Source organism: Chamaea fasciata, unplaced genomic scaffold, assembly GCF_029207755.1.
Source record: "Chamaea fasciata isolate MVZ Bird 193981 ecotype frontalis unplaced genomic scaffold, bChaFas1.0.hap1 SCAF_1, whole genome shotgun sequence".
NCBI lineage: Eukaryota > Metazoa > Chordata > Aves > Passeriformes > Sylviidae > Chamaea > Chamaea fasciata.
This window is the reverse complement of record NW_027094086.1, coordinates 145463327-145477354: the sequence shown is the minus strand read 5'-3', so window position 1 is coordinate 145477354 and position 14028 is coordinate 145463327. Positions and strand designations below refer to the sequence as shown.

Genomic DNA, 14028 nt, shown 5'->3' with positions numbered 1-14028 from the left:
ATACAACTCCACAGCTGCAGTGCACGGTTAAGGATATACCATGAGCTGGTGGTTGTGCAGTCACTGACATGCTCTTGAGCTGATTTGTATTGTCAGTGTAAATATAAAGGTGAGCAGGTTCTGGGAGGTACAATGCAAAGTCAGGACCGTTGGTACCAGAGCAGGCAGCACTGGCCCATGACAGGCAGCAAATGTGCATTTCAGCGCAGCTCCTGCTGGAAAGAGAGGAATGCAACCATCAATCCCTGACTTCTGGCTAACTAAACACAAAATACTTGTCAACAAAAAACCCAACAAAATCAATCCTGTTTTTAAGTGGCTGCCAAACCTGACAGCCAAAACATCAAGCTGGTGAAAGATGCTGCATTTTCCTCTGCAAATTTCTGCCTGCAGAGAGCATTTGGCCACAGATCTTCCCAGATTAACAAGGTCAGCAGGTCCCATCAAAGAGCAGTCTTTGCTCTGCAGCTGCAGCCCAACCAACACCTGTCAGCTTAATCAGCTGGATTTGAAACCTTCCCCAAACCAAGCATCTCCAGCTGGGAGCAGGCAGCCCAACTTGAGTTCAGGCTGGACTCATTCAGAGCCCAGGGCTGATTGATAAATGTCCTTCCTTCCACTGGCGTCTGCCATCTGGCACCTATGCTGAAGAGACACAGCACTTTGCTGCTATGTCACAGCTCTGCTTCAGGGGTTCTCTGTTAATGCCACCACCCTGGGAGGTGACAGCAGTGGCCAGGAAAACCAGGGAGCCTCAGCAGCAGAGCCTCCTGCCATACCTGCCATGGAGCTCTGGCCAGGTAGTATCATAGGGGGGCTGGAATTGGAGTTCCTATGGCAAAGCACCTGGGGTGAAATGACCTCACTGGAGACTTAGTACAGGATTTCTGGATGATACAGTAAAGCTGATTGTAATGCTAATTGTCTTACAGGACCTGAGCATCGTTGCAGGATCCATCCCCTCCCCTTCAGGGAATTTGAATACTGCTCTAAGTCATCAGCAAAAGTAGGATTTCACTAATTTCCAGTTGATTGTGTCACAGGAGTCTTTCATACACACACAAAGGGCAGTGTCCTCTCCAGAGTGATCTAAAGCCAGGATTTGGGGGCTATGAGGAGGTTTGGGTGGCAGCTTGTGATGGCTTCAGCATTGGTTGCTGCAGTCACAGAATCACAGAACAGTCTGAATTGGAAAGGACCCAGAAGGATCATTGAGTTCCACTCTTAAGCAAATGGCCCATAGAGGGATCGAGTCTGTGACCTTGTTAGTGCCATGCTCTAACCAAGGGAGCTAATCTCAATTTTGCTCAGCTCTTTTATAAATTCTTATAATCCTTATAAATGCTCTCATAATAAGCATAGTCCTTCATCCCATGGCAAAGGTGAATAATACTTCCAAAATAACCTTAAATACAGCAGGTTGAATGTGGCTGGGCTGCCTGGAGCTTTTGCTGTACCTTCTGCAACAGGACAATGCTGTTGCTTCAGTCTTTTGATTGACACTGGAAGGTTAAAAACACAAAGAGGAAATGAACATTTCATTTTTTTCAGCCCTGCTTTGGAAAGACTGGAGACGAAGCTTTGCTTCCCATGAAAGCCAAACAAAGGATGCTCCCACAGCTGTCATTCTGAAATCAGACCATGTGAACAGTCAACAAGCAAAGAGCCACGCAGCCAGTTCTGCTCTTGGCCCAGGGATTGCCCACGGGTGTGAAACGGACACATGTCACCCAATTGCCATGGTTCTCCCTGGACAGCAGGACATGAAGTCATCAGTCTATACAGCAGGTGCTTCACAGTATAGTATCCATACAACCTTTATATGGACATCCCTAGTCCTCCAGTGCCTCTCAATTCATTCACTTTTCTTGTTTTAAGCAGTGAGAAAATGGTGGGGTTTATTGGGTTTTTCCTAAGAGGTAAAATTAAAGCTTGTTCCATATTGTTAAGATGACTTTTAATTGTCTGGGAGCTACTGAGAAGAATTTTCATGGCATTTTGTAGTTTGAGGTTGAAAAGTGTTCCTGTCTTGAAATATTTTGTCTAACTAGATCAGTAAACTAATGTGTGACCCAAACATAATGACTTTGTTTTTAGATCAGTAAAAACTTCAAAGGAACATGTTCATAGCAGACTACAAAACTGTCCTAGAATATTCACTGAGATACTCAGCATCAGGAAGCATATACATATTCATTAGTAGCTTTTATTTATCTTCAAAACACTACAGTTCTGAAAAAACAAATCAAACAGAAGTGTAAAAAGCCTTTGTATTCAGCCAAGCCTACTTGGGAAATGATTAGTATTACTGCAGTTGTAGTGAGTAGACATGGTTATTAATTAAGACATACTGGTTTGCTCTGGTGCACTCTATCCTCAGCAGAAGATCTGTCAAGTTATTGTGGTTTGCACAGAAGTTTTCTCCACAAACCATTTCTCATGTTTTCTAAAATAAAAACAACTTGAGGTCTTCATGCTTTCAAATTTCTCATGGCTCTATTCCACTGAAAGCAATGTCAAAAATCCTCCTCACCACGATCTTAATAGACTCAATTTAGAAATATATTTGCTACAATTTAAAGGTATCTTTCTGCTCTCTCAGTAAATAACCCCATAATTTGTTTTATGGGCCTTCGAGTCTGGGAACAACTGCCAGCAGCCTGTGTTCTGTGGAACAACAATCTTCTGGAGATTTGTGTTTGATTCGCCACAGAAATGAAATCTAACCTCCTAAGAGAGGAACAATGACCCAATAGTCATATATGAGGCTGAGAATTAGGGCAGAGGAATTCAGTTTTGCCGTAACATCAAACTTCTTGTGTGATCTTGGACAACATCCTTGTGAAGGTCTACGCTGCTCTGCCTGGGAAGCAGCATGACTGTGATGAATTGGTGTATCTGAAGCTTCATGTCCGATCCTGGGTCCTGAGCCAGGTCCAAACGAGCCATGCTGGTATCTCCATGCTGATCAGCATTGTAAGCCTGGGAGTACCTGTGGTTAAAGACCCCAAAAGTCTAGAAAATGAGCTTTGATTCCTGTGACATTAGCTTCAGCAATTGCTGAGGTAGCTCATATCTCCCTATAGACTCTTAATTCTCCTGTAGCATTTTATTCTTAATTTTAAAATGGTAATGATAGTGGTGAGGGGAGCCTGGCCACTCTCTTCTGGGTGAGGGTGATAACAAGAGTTCATTGAGCTGGACCATTCATCCTGAGGACCAGAGGCTGTCCTCTGATGTGTTCTCTTTACTGACACAGGTGTAGCCATTCTCTTAATAGAAGGACTCATTTTCTTTTCAAATAATGGTCCTGTGGTGAGTAGTGTGACCTGAGATTATGCTGACTGAATAAATGGCCTCTGAATATGTCACAATAACACAGTACTGATGTCTAACAGAAGGAAATCTGTATTTTCCCTAAACCAAACTGCAAAGAAATATAAGCAAATTTGATACAGACTTCAATAAAAGGCACAAGATATTTCTTCTGTTTCTTGAGCTAATTTTGCCAATAGTTGCTCAAAGTAGAATTGCATACTGATCATCCTCAAGTTCTGACCAAAGTGATGCTTTTGTGAGATCTTTGTGTTTCTTTCTCCTATTGAGATTAGGATCTGTCTTCTAGCTTTTGTGAGTGTCTCTACCTCAAAGAACTCACAGACAACAATATACAGAACAATAAAAACAATATATTGAAAACACAGCAATGAGGATCATAAAGGAAGAGGGCCAACAATGAGAAGTGAAATGGCCATTGTCACAGCACACCAACTCCACAGAAAGCAAGTTGCCTGGTTTGTGTCCTACAATAGGCCCAGCCACTTGAGCATTGCATGAAGGTGCTCTGAGATAAGCAGAGCAACTCTTCTACCCCTCACACACTCAATACACAATCCAAGGCTGCAGACTGCACTGCCACAAGCCTCTTATTGTAACTCCTATTAAAACTGGCCTTTCTTAAAAAGCATTCCACCCAGAAATTTCAGAGATAATAGTTCATCTGAAAAAAAACATCAAATGCCTTTTGGAGGTGGGTTTTTTCATTCTTCCCTGAAAGTTGAGAAGAACATTTCAGTCTCAATGGCAAATTTCAAAAGGTTTAATTGATATTCAGTAGACATTACTGGATTCAGCTCAAATCCCTGTGTCCAGCAAAGCCTGAATTATCATCAGCAACCTGACATGACTATCTATTGTTTAAGTTCTGACATGCTTAGCTGGAGATACATTTTCTTCTTTTTACAACTTTTATAGTTCCTCACTTTTTTTATTTTTCAACTCTCCTTACTCCACAACTCTACAACTCCTTCAACTCCTTTTCCTTCATTTAGGTTCTCTCTAAGAGACTTCTCATGCCCTGCACTAGGAGGACATCCTCAAAAGTGTTACACTTTCACCTTCTCTGAGTCTGCTTCTGAGCCTGGACGCTCCCTCTGCAATACAGGTAATCTCTGAATGTGAGAGCTTTAGAGCAGATGGATGCTGTGAAATACTCCAACGAAAATCCTATGACTATTCCAATTAAGATGGGTAGTCTTCATGCACTATCTAGCAGATGGAGCAAGCCTAGATCTTTGAATTTACCAAAAGGCTCTTGGCAAACATTAGGGGATTGCCTGTGCTGAGGTAACATAAAACTCTTCTACTTCAATGGATTTGGGGTCAAGCTGTGAAAGCAAAGTGACCATGTGGAGCCTACTACAGAGCTTCCTACAGTGAGCAGCTTGTTGGTTTCTGCAGGAGTCTTTCAGCTGAGATGTTGGGGCTAAAGATTTGTACACACACACACAAAAATCAGTGCTTTTAAATAATGAAAGCATTTAAAATTCCTTTGGATGGTAAAATTATGAAGAGTACACAACATGCACATGGAGGATGGGAAGGAAATAAAAGCAGAAGATTGTGTCATGTCTTGAGGAAGTCATGGAAAAGGCTGGTACTAAGACTCAGAACACAAAGCAGATGTTCTGGCTGTGTTTTTTATTACAAGAAAAGACTGCCTCTCTTCTCATAGGGATCCCTAGCATAATGCTGCAATAACTGCTGCAGGGACCCTGCAAACACAAGCAGCAGCCAGACACCTTCTCCAGAGCATAAACTTTGAGAAATTTTGGCAGGTATCAAATGATCTCTTCTCCAGAACTCAGCACCAGCATACGGTTGTGGCACACACAACATTGTATCAGCAATACCTGGCAAGGCCCTTTGGAAAAAAACTCTGGCAAAAGATGGCACATTCAGATGCCCACAATTTAAAAACCAGTAATAACAAAGGTAATAGCTATAGAGTCACCCCTAATAGACTGACCATTTCTATCAGAACTGTTTTACCTGCAGGCAATGTTTTTCCTTCAATTACTGTTTAAAGATTAAAGGACTTTTTCTTCATTATTTTCTCACATTATACAAAGTATTCTAATCACTGTGGGATGATGAATGTAATGTTAACAATATATAATTTACAAAATTTATGCCCATATTGACACCAAAATAAAACCAGAGATTGCAACACAGTACTGTGGTTTTATTATACTGTAAGTACAGTTTCAAACATAATAGGATTTATTCATAGCATATTTACTCCGCTGAAGTGAGCATAAATATGTAAATATCTAAGGCTTAAACTGGGAATTGCCTACTGCTGCTTTCAAGTCATGCAGCAATCTCTGCACTCTAAATACAGGCTGACAGCAGGAACGGCAGAACTGTACTTCCAAGGAAAGTATTACAGAAGGATCAACCTTGCACATCATTACCTTACCTCTGACTTCTAATACAGAATGACAGTGGACACACAGTTGTAGCTTTCACACTACTTTAATGGAACAACTACAGAGAGAGAGCGAGAGAGCACACATTGCTGATTGGAGCAGCTCCTGCTGGAGTGTGATTTCAAGGAAGAAAAATCCCTTTTTACATATCTACTAAGCAAAATAATTTCATGTTGACATACATGTAAGTGAAAGGGTGTTGAATTTGTTCCCAGGTTTTTAGGGAAGAAGAGGACAGCAGAAGTGCCTGAGAGCAACACTCAGACAAAATCTTTTTCTGAGTGAAATAAACATGAAGTGTGTGGTGGGAAAGTTATTCTGCTGCAGCCAGTGGATGCAGCTTCATTGGCTTCTCTGGAGTATGAGGCAGCAGAGACCTGTTTCAAAGACTTGCAGGCATGAGAGGTTTCACCAATGTGAAGGAAGTCCATGTGGGGTATATTAAAGTGAAGAGACCCTGTTTATAGTCTTCTCAGAGGCAGAAAGCTCAATCAGTTTTCAAAGTCACAAATAAATAAGTAAAAGGACATAGCAGAATTGCTCATGGGGCAATTACTGGAGGGTAGTTGGCACAACAGAGAACAATACCAGCTTCACAGCTGGAATTTCAGATCTAATACCTGAGTGATCGTCTTTAGCCATGTACATATTCTAATTCACACCTTTCCATTCACTTATTGCCTCTGTGCCAGATAGTTCTTAAGAATGAGAATCAATAGTCCGTAAAAGGTGTCATATTGTCAACAGTGGAAATGAAATCCCCTGGTTCCTGAACAAACAGGCTCAAAGCAGCACTACAAACTTCTGCTCACCGCTGAGGCAATTTGCCTCTCGTGTAACCTGGAGGGTATTTCTCATTATAATTGCTACTTGGTCCTGGCTTGAATTGCTCCAAGCTCTTCTAATACAATCTGATCCCTTCAGACTCTGCTTTACTGCCCTTGTTCAAGCATGAAGAATTCAAGCTGGAACAGGTGCAGAGCAGGATGATTAACAATCTGGGGAACAGGGGGTCTTTCACAAGCAGAGCTGCCAACGCTATCAATTTATGTGGTAGACAACTGCTTTGGGCAGTAACCTACTGGATTTCCAGTATGTGGCAGCTTAGGTTCTTGGATGCCTGGAAATTCAGGACGATTTCACAGAGCATACACAAAGCAACTTGAGGTGGAACAAACAGTGAGTCTGATACGTCCCTGGTCCCAGAAGGGGCACAGAGTCAATTGGTGGTTGTCACTTCTGGAGCAGCAAGGACAAAGTGGTCCAAGGAGGGCTCTGTTCACGTACTGTGATAAAGGCTGACTGATGTCTGGACTTACATGGGGATGGGAATGAGAAGCACTGGGAAGGAAGAAATGTCACTATGCTAAAAGATAGTATCAGCATGGAAGAAAAAACAGGTATGGACTGGCCAGGGATACAGTCATACTGTAAACTGGAAGATGCCAGGTAATTATGAGTGTACGGATGTTGCACAACAGCCTTCCTCTAAGGGAGGGGGAGGCAACAGCCCAGCTACTCCTGAAAAGAGCTTGAGCCTTTATGAAACGATTCTATTAAAAAAGTGTCTGTAACATTAGGGATTAAATCAGCTAAATCCAAAGATCCTGTCCTGTTTTCAACCATGCAGTGGCCCTTATGTGTGCCTTTCTCATAAAAAACATATGCTCCTCTCTCCTTTCTCTGGAATTTCCTTCATGTTTTTCTCTACTGAGCATTAGCAGTAGTACTATTTTGTGTTTTCCTGTGTGTTCATCTTATTCTAGGAACCAGTTTTTGCATTAGCCTCAATTTCTTTATCTGTTTTCTGCTTATGTGTCTTTACATCATATGTAAAGGACTAAAGAATTAGCCATCATTTAGCTTAGCTGATAACACAGTCATTAAAAGGACTGTCTTTAAATTATTTTTCCCTCATTTTTGTCTATCGCAATTTTTTCTAAACTTCACAATATAATCACAATTACAACTCTCTGAAATGGTCAATGAATGAATTTTTTTTTTTATGGCCATGGGATCATAAAGTGACAGGAAAATCTCCTGGAAATCAGAGGCTGAATTTCTACTTCATCTGAGAGCTGGTACATTGTGAATAAAAATGACATAAATTCTATTAATTTCACACAGTGAAGGCCACTGGTAACATTCCTCCCTACTACAACCTCCCTTACAAAAATCCATCGGAATCTTTAATACTAGGTCATGAAGAAAAAACAACCTAGAACTTAAAAAATAAGGTCTTTTCAATTAAAGATTTAAAAGCAGAAGGCACCTTATGTACCTTTTCCTTATCTTTCAGATAAAGACCTCTTGGGTAAGCTTGGTAAATCCTTATCTGCTAGATAAAGGGCCACTATGATGGGCCTTATCGCTTAATTAAATCCTAGTACTATGTACAATGAAGTCAATAATTTGTTATACAAGATAGCACTTCAACCTGTGCATTGGATAATGCATCTCTATCGGTTCCCTGTACCTCAGCCCACTGTAATGGGTCATGTTCCATAACCTGCTCCTGGGCTGCCAGGAATTCATTACTAAAAGGGTACCCAGCTTAATGTAGACAGGCTGTGATAAATAAATCTGTTGGATGAACTAGATAAATTAAAGTCCCCAAATCAAACTGATTTGATACATAAGCCCTAATTCTATCATTCTTCCTTGTAAGGAATTTAGCTGAATGTAAAAAGTTTTTGGATTTTGGAGCAAATAAAAGACTGGCTCTGCCAATGACTGTACTGGAAAGATAGTATAACCAAAGTTATTGTTAGAAGGTGTTGCAAAACCTGTTGGCCAAATGTAGCTACTGAAAAAAACACATGATAAGGTCCTGACCATCCTTGCATTTCTTAAGGTTCACATCACTCATTGCATTTGAATCCACACATGTCAGGATGAAAAGAGAGACGGATCAATAAAAGCTATAGCAACTATCACCACATATCATACTGGCAAGGTCTTCCTGAATGTAAAGTTCAAATGATTCTGTTTTCTACACAAACATATTTGCATAAAGCAGTCTACTACTTGTTATGCTTCATTTCACTAATTGGCTTATTAGTAATGTGCTAGAGTGATCTGTTCCTGAGTCTGTTTGGCAACAACACTTTTGTACATATGGAAAACCCATAAAATCAGGTGCATTGTATCTCTGAGTCTTTGAAGGACCCATTTTAGCCTAAACCCATTACCCATTAGGCCCAGCGAACACAAAATTGGCTTGGTTCTGTAATAATGCACTGAAGCTCTCCAAGCCAGGAGTCTTTCCCTGGTAAATGTGGAAAACATTGGACTCGAGATCTGCTACCAGAACTAATCTTGCTCAGTACTATAAAAATAGAGACGCTGTGGCTGGGATTTATTTCCCTTCACTTTGACCAAGGGAGGTCTCCCACAGGTAAGAGCCACCATTCAGCCCATCTAATGTAACCAAGTGAAGGAAGTTACACAACAAGCTTAGCTCTGACCTTTACATAACCAGAGGCAGAGAACATTTATCCTCCCCTTAGAAAGAAGCCATGAGGAGCATCTGAGCATGGAGCTGTACCAGTGCTACAAGGCAAGATGTCTGTCCATGAATTAAAATTCTCAGGTGCTCAGTAAGACAAAAGGTCCAGATGAGGACATGGTTCATGCAGAAGATGCTGAGAGCTTTGGAGTGTGTTATCTTTACTAACTTATGCCAATGATGTGCTCAGACCTGCACTCTCAGTGTTAAGCAGAGACAACTCCTAGCCACTGGGATAAACCATAAACTCACTCTAGATTATGCTACTCCAAATCACCCCCATTAGGATTATTCTGTAAATTTAGCACCTCCACACATTTACAGGGTTTATTGCTATCACATTCTGCTTTCATAAAGCTGAGGGTGCAAAAACTGCTTCCAGAAATCGCTGGTATTGACGCCAGGCTAAATATGCTCTAAGTTGCTCGAGCTGTGTGCAGGAGTTCCTGGATTTCACAGCTGGCTACTTCTAGCAAATTGTACTCCTTTCTGTGCATAGTCCCAGAGGATTTACCCATAAATGCAAAGACCTAGTCCTTGCATGTCTGGCAAACTCTTCTTGTATGCTTGCCAAGTTTTAAAGGGCAAGGAATCAACAGCTGATAATTTATGCCAGGAACCTACAATGATCCAAACTCACCCCTCGTGTAACTCTGGTAAAGACAGCAGAGTTCCAGGGGAGAAGTTGTTGGCTTAGCAAAGCAAATTTTCACTGACATTTGAGGAATACACAGTATCAATTAAAGCAGAGCTAATTATTGCTACTATTATTTGCATTGCAGTAGATCCCAGAGGCTTTTAACGGGATTATAGCCTTCTGGCACCAGGAGTTCTTAGGAACATGAGCTCGTATCTGGAAGTTGGTACATAACTGCTGACATTTGGTACCTGTGCACAATGTTCAGTGGGGCTCCACAGGGCACTGTGCTTTGCTCACAGGTATGGGGCCCAGGAATCTGAGCCACAGGAGTTCCCTGTGATGCCCTGAGGTTTGCCTAGAGCCATCACATGTCCTCCTGCTCTTTTACAGCCTGGCTTGTGTCCAGAGCAAGCAAGCTCTTCCCAAAGCTCAGCATTTGGGCAAGGACAACAATGCTGTACATTGGCTCCTTGTCAGGAAGTCTTGCAAAATACTTCTAACCTTTATTTATTCTGATGTGTTTATCATGGGGTACCACTCCCTTTACCGAAGAATGGGGGATCTTAGACATCATCCACTAAATTGAGTCATTCTTGAAAGAGAAGACTGTGTTACATTTGTCAATTTCACCCTGATTCACGTGCTGTCTCTGACACTAGCTGGGATCCTGGTGAAATGAAACAAAGCTTAGTAAGATTTCCAGCATCCAGATTGAAAAAAAAAATAGATATAAACCACTGTAAAACATTTAACACTTGGATTTCCTTGGTGTTTCTTGATTTCTTTTCACTAGATTCCTAAAATGTATTGCAAACACTGGGGTCCAGAGCACTACCCAGGCTTCTGAGTGCTGTTCTCTGTTCAGAACCCAAAGGACAGCCCAAACCTCCCTGCAGCCAGTTGGAGCTGGTAAAAATTTATATATTTTACACTACGTCAAGGTATGTGTTCTGTTGAGATTTTGATCTTTGGTGGTTGACCAGCTTTCTAGGGACTCCACAAGCGACACATCAATAACACACTTGGCAGGCTGCTTGTTCAGGCCATTTCTCAGTTCACAACTTCTCCTGTTCTCCACCTTTGCAGCTGCTTAAGGGGTCCCAGGGTCACACTGCTCTGAAGAAATTACAGTTGAAATAAGATGCATCAAGTCAGTTGCAGACTACAAGGCAGATTAGCTGCAACAAGGGGATAAATACGTAACAAGAATGCAGGAGGAAACAGAAATAAAAATTACAGTGAAACCAAAATTGGATACACATGAACATTGTCCACAGCTCTGAAACTACAGTCATGAGGCTATAACACACTCAGAAATGTTTCTGCTCAAAGTTTATCACCAGTGTTTTTCATACATTTAGTTTTAATCCTCATACTGTTCTCTTTCCTTAACTAAGACACTTACTAGTTTTTAAATCTGCAATTTCCTAATCTGCCTCTGCCCTTGCAGGAGATTGGCTCAAAGGGAAAGCACCTTTCACCTGTATCTCTCTTCCAAGAGATCTTGCTGCCTCCTATGATTGCTGTTACTACCAACAGGCCCAGTGACACCTACAAGAGAGCAAATTTGCTTTTGCACCCCTCATTTGTACACTTTAAATCCAGAATTTCCTGTCAGGTGTGACAGAACATTTGCTGCATCACAGGATGTTGATGAAATAACCCAAGTGGGTTTAGTGTCTGGTTTGGAGGTCTTCACCCAAAGACAGGTTTAACGTTGGATGGAAGATGGTGCCTTGGAGTGAGGTGTCACTGAGAAGTTCAGCACCAGGAGGTCATGAGCCAAACCCATGACTGGATTACCCATCTGGGCCTGCCATGCTGTGAAAATTCAGCCTGGTTTTGCCAGACTAGAAAGCAAACTCACAAAGAGGTAACTGTGGTTAAAAAGTAACACAAAAGCATATTTCATCTATGGAATTAGTTGCTGTTGATAACCCTGTTCTAAACACCCTCATATAAATTCCAAGTGTTTCACGGAATTAAATTTGGAAGGTTGCTGTACTAGATTTATGACTGATTTTTAACCACTCTAGAGTGCAAAAATAAATAATTATTTAAATATAAAAAAGATTTTTAAAAAGCATTATGTCTGCTCCAGAAATAAGTTACAAATTATTTTGAAAAGAAAATGTTAACATCTAAACCCACTGTAAATAAAACTGATAATGACTATAACTGTGGAAATAGGTTTATGTAGAGAAGCTAGGACAGAACAATTTTTACTGAAACTTTTAGAAGAAGAAATCTGAGGCAGGAAATGCAAAGCAACCTGCTCCAGTAATGCAGTGAGTGCAGAACCAGGATTACTGGATCTTGAGTTCTCTCTCTGTCATTTACTTAATCCCCTTGCAAGACAATCTGTTGCATTCCTGACTGCAACAGAATTTGCTGGTAAAGAAGAACAGGCAAATACATTATTTTTATGCAGAACTTCCAAAGGCATTTTTTAAACTGATGATGATTAGTCCACATAAAGTAATTTTTATCCATGGGTTCCAGAAGCTATATGTTAACTTACTGAAAAGACACGAGCATATTTGCATTTTATAGCACAGAGTAAGTAGTACAGAGAAAAAGGGGTTTTTTTATATAGAATCCAGAGCAAGTACAGCTCCTGGAATTTGACAATTCATAGAAAGTTCTGAGTGAAGTTCAGTAGAGTCACCATACCTGTCTCTGTCATTGTCATTTAGGTCTCTGTTCTACAACAGCTGAACTTCAGACCCCTGGGAAAGGCCACTTTTTGTTGTACCAGAGCTCTGCAAAGTGGCTAAAGTGTTTGTACATTAGCAAAATAGTAGTTAAGTGTCCTGTTATTCCTCTTTAACATTGGACTGGTCTGTTAAGAAAATGGTAAATTGGTTTCTGTTTAGACTGTCAGCCACAAAAATTTGCTATTAAAATGAGCAAAGATATAGAGTATAAGATATCTGTAAATGCACTCCTCTACATATCTGAATTCCACAAAGCTGCCCATTATGAACACTGTTTAACAATTTCCCTGCACCAAAAAAAATGGATACAGAGAACTTTGACAAGAGAGCTGTGAATTGTAACAGGCTGCAGCTGAGCCTGGCTGAGCCTTGCCCCACACGGCCTTTCAAGGCTCCAGGAAACTCCTTCCCTTGCCAGGAAATCTTTTTGTACTGCAAACCAGCTTCAGGAAAGAAAGATCAATACGAAAATGCAATGACCAATGGTGAACTCCTGGCCCCCCCACTGAAATCATCCTGGGTTTTTACCATTGGTAGTTGTAGTATTCAGTCATTGCCCCTACGTCAGGCAATCGGAGCTGGACTGATGGACCACACATTAAATTATCAGCAAGCATCACCTACCGACAGCCTGTTTCCCAAATTACAGACAGAATTCAGCTGAGTTTGTAGGAATACATAAAGAATAAGCCTCTAGGTGTATGGTTGTGAAGAAAACCTGAAAAATGAGATCAAATGCAATGTAGAGACAAGTCTGCAGGGAGCGCAGAACAAAGTGACATGAGAACTTCCCTATTCTCATAGCGAGGGTTTAATCAGATAACGCTGATAATTTAAATACTAACATTGTTAATTATTTCCATGAGGACTTGTCCACCTGGGAAAGTTTTGCCGTTTACTTGAACTAGTCTTGTTATAGTAGGCTCCATTAAACTGTTTTAGATGAGATTTGGTTTCCCTACAAGTAGTATAACCTAGAAGTTTGTTTTAGATCATGGCATAATTTTATGTTGCATTTAACCTGTGCAGAAATCTGGATTCACCTGTTAAAACTTGGGAGAAGTCAGGAAGGAAACTCATAAGGAAAACTTTTTGGTAATCACTTTACTGTGGGATCAGTGATCCAAACTGATACACTCAGCAGCCACATTGTGTCCTTTTAAAAGGAGAGGGGAGCAAGTAGCCAAGCAGCCAGGAGGGAAGTGCCTGAAGTGCCAGCAGGAGAGGATTCACAGCTTGCAGTGAACTAAACTGAGCATGCTGAATAAAGGGAGAACTTGGGTGAGGTTTGAGTGGGAAAGCAAGAACCATATGGTCTGAACTTCTTTAGGTCAATTTATACATATACTCTGCTTGCTAAGCCTCGAAGGACGGAGGACTACATGTTTAACA

The 14028-nt window shown here is 41.1% G+C and overlaps 1 long non-coding RNA gene across 1 annotated transcript; it reads left to right on the top strand.

Moving 5' to 3' along the window:
- The first annotated feature begins 554 nt into the window (after positions 1–554).
- Positions 555–2442, top strand: LOC136295978 (uncharacterized). The gene is made up of 3 exons (XR_010722856.1): positions 555–800; positions 933–1006; positions 1552–2442. It is a non-coding gene; the product is annotated as an uncharacterized lncRNA (long non-coding RNA).
- Positions 2443–14028: the final 11586 nt, after the last annotated feature.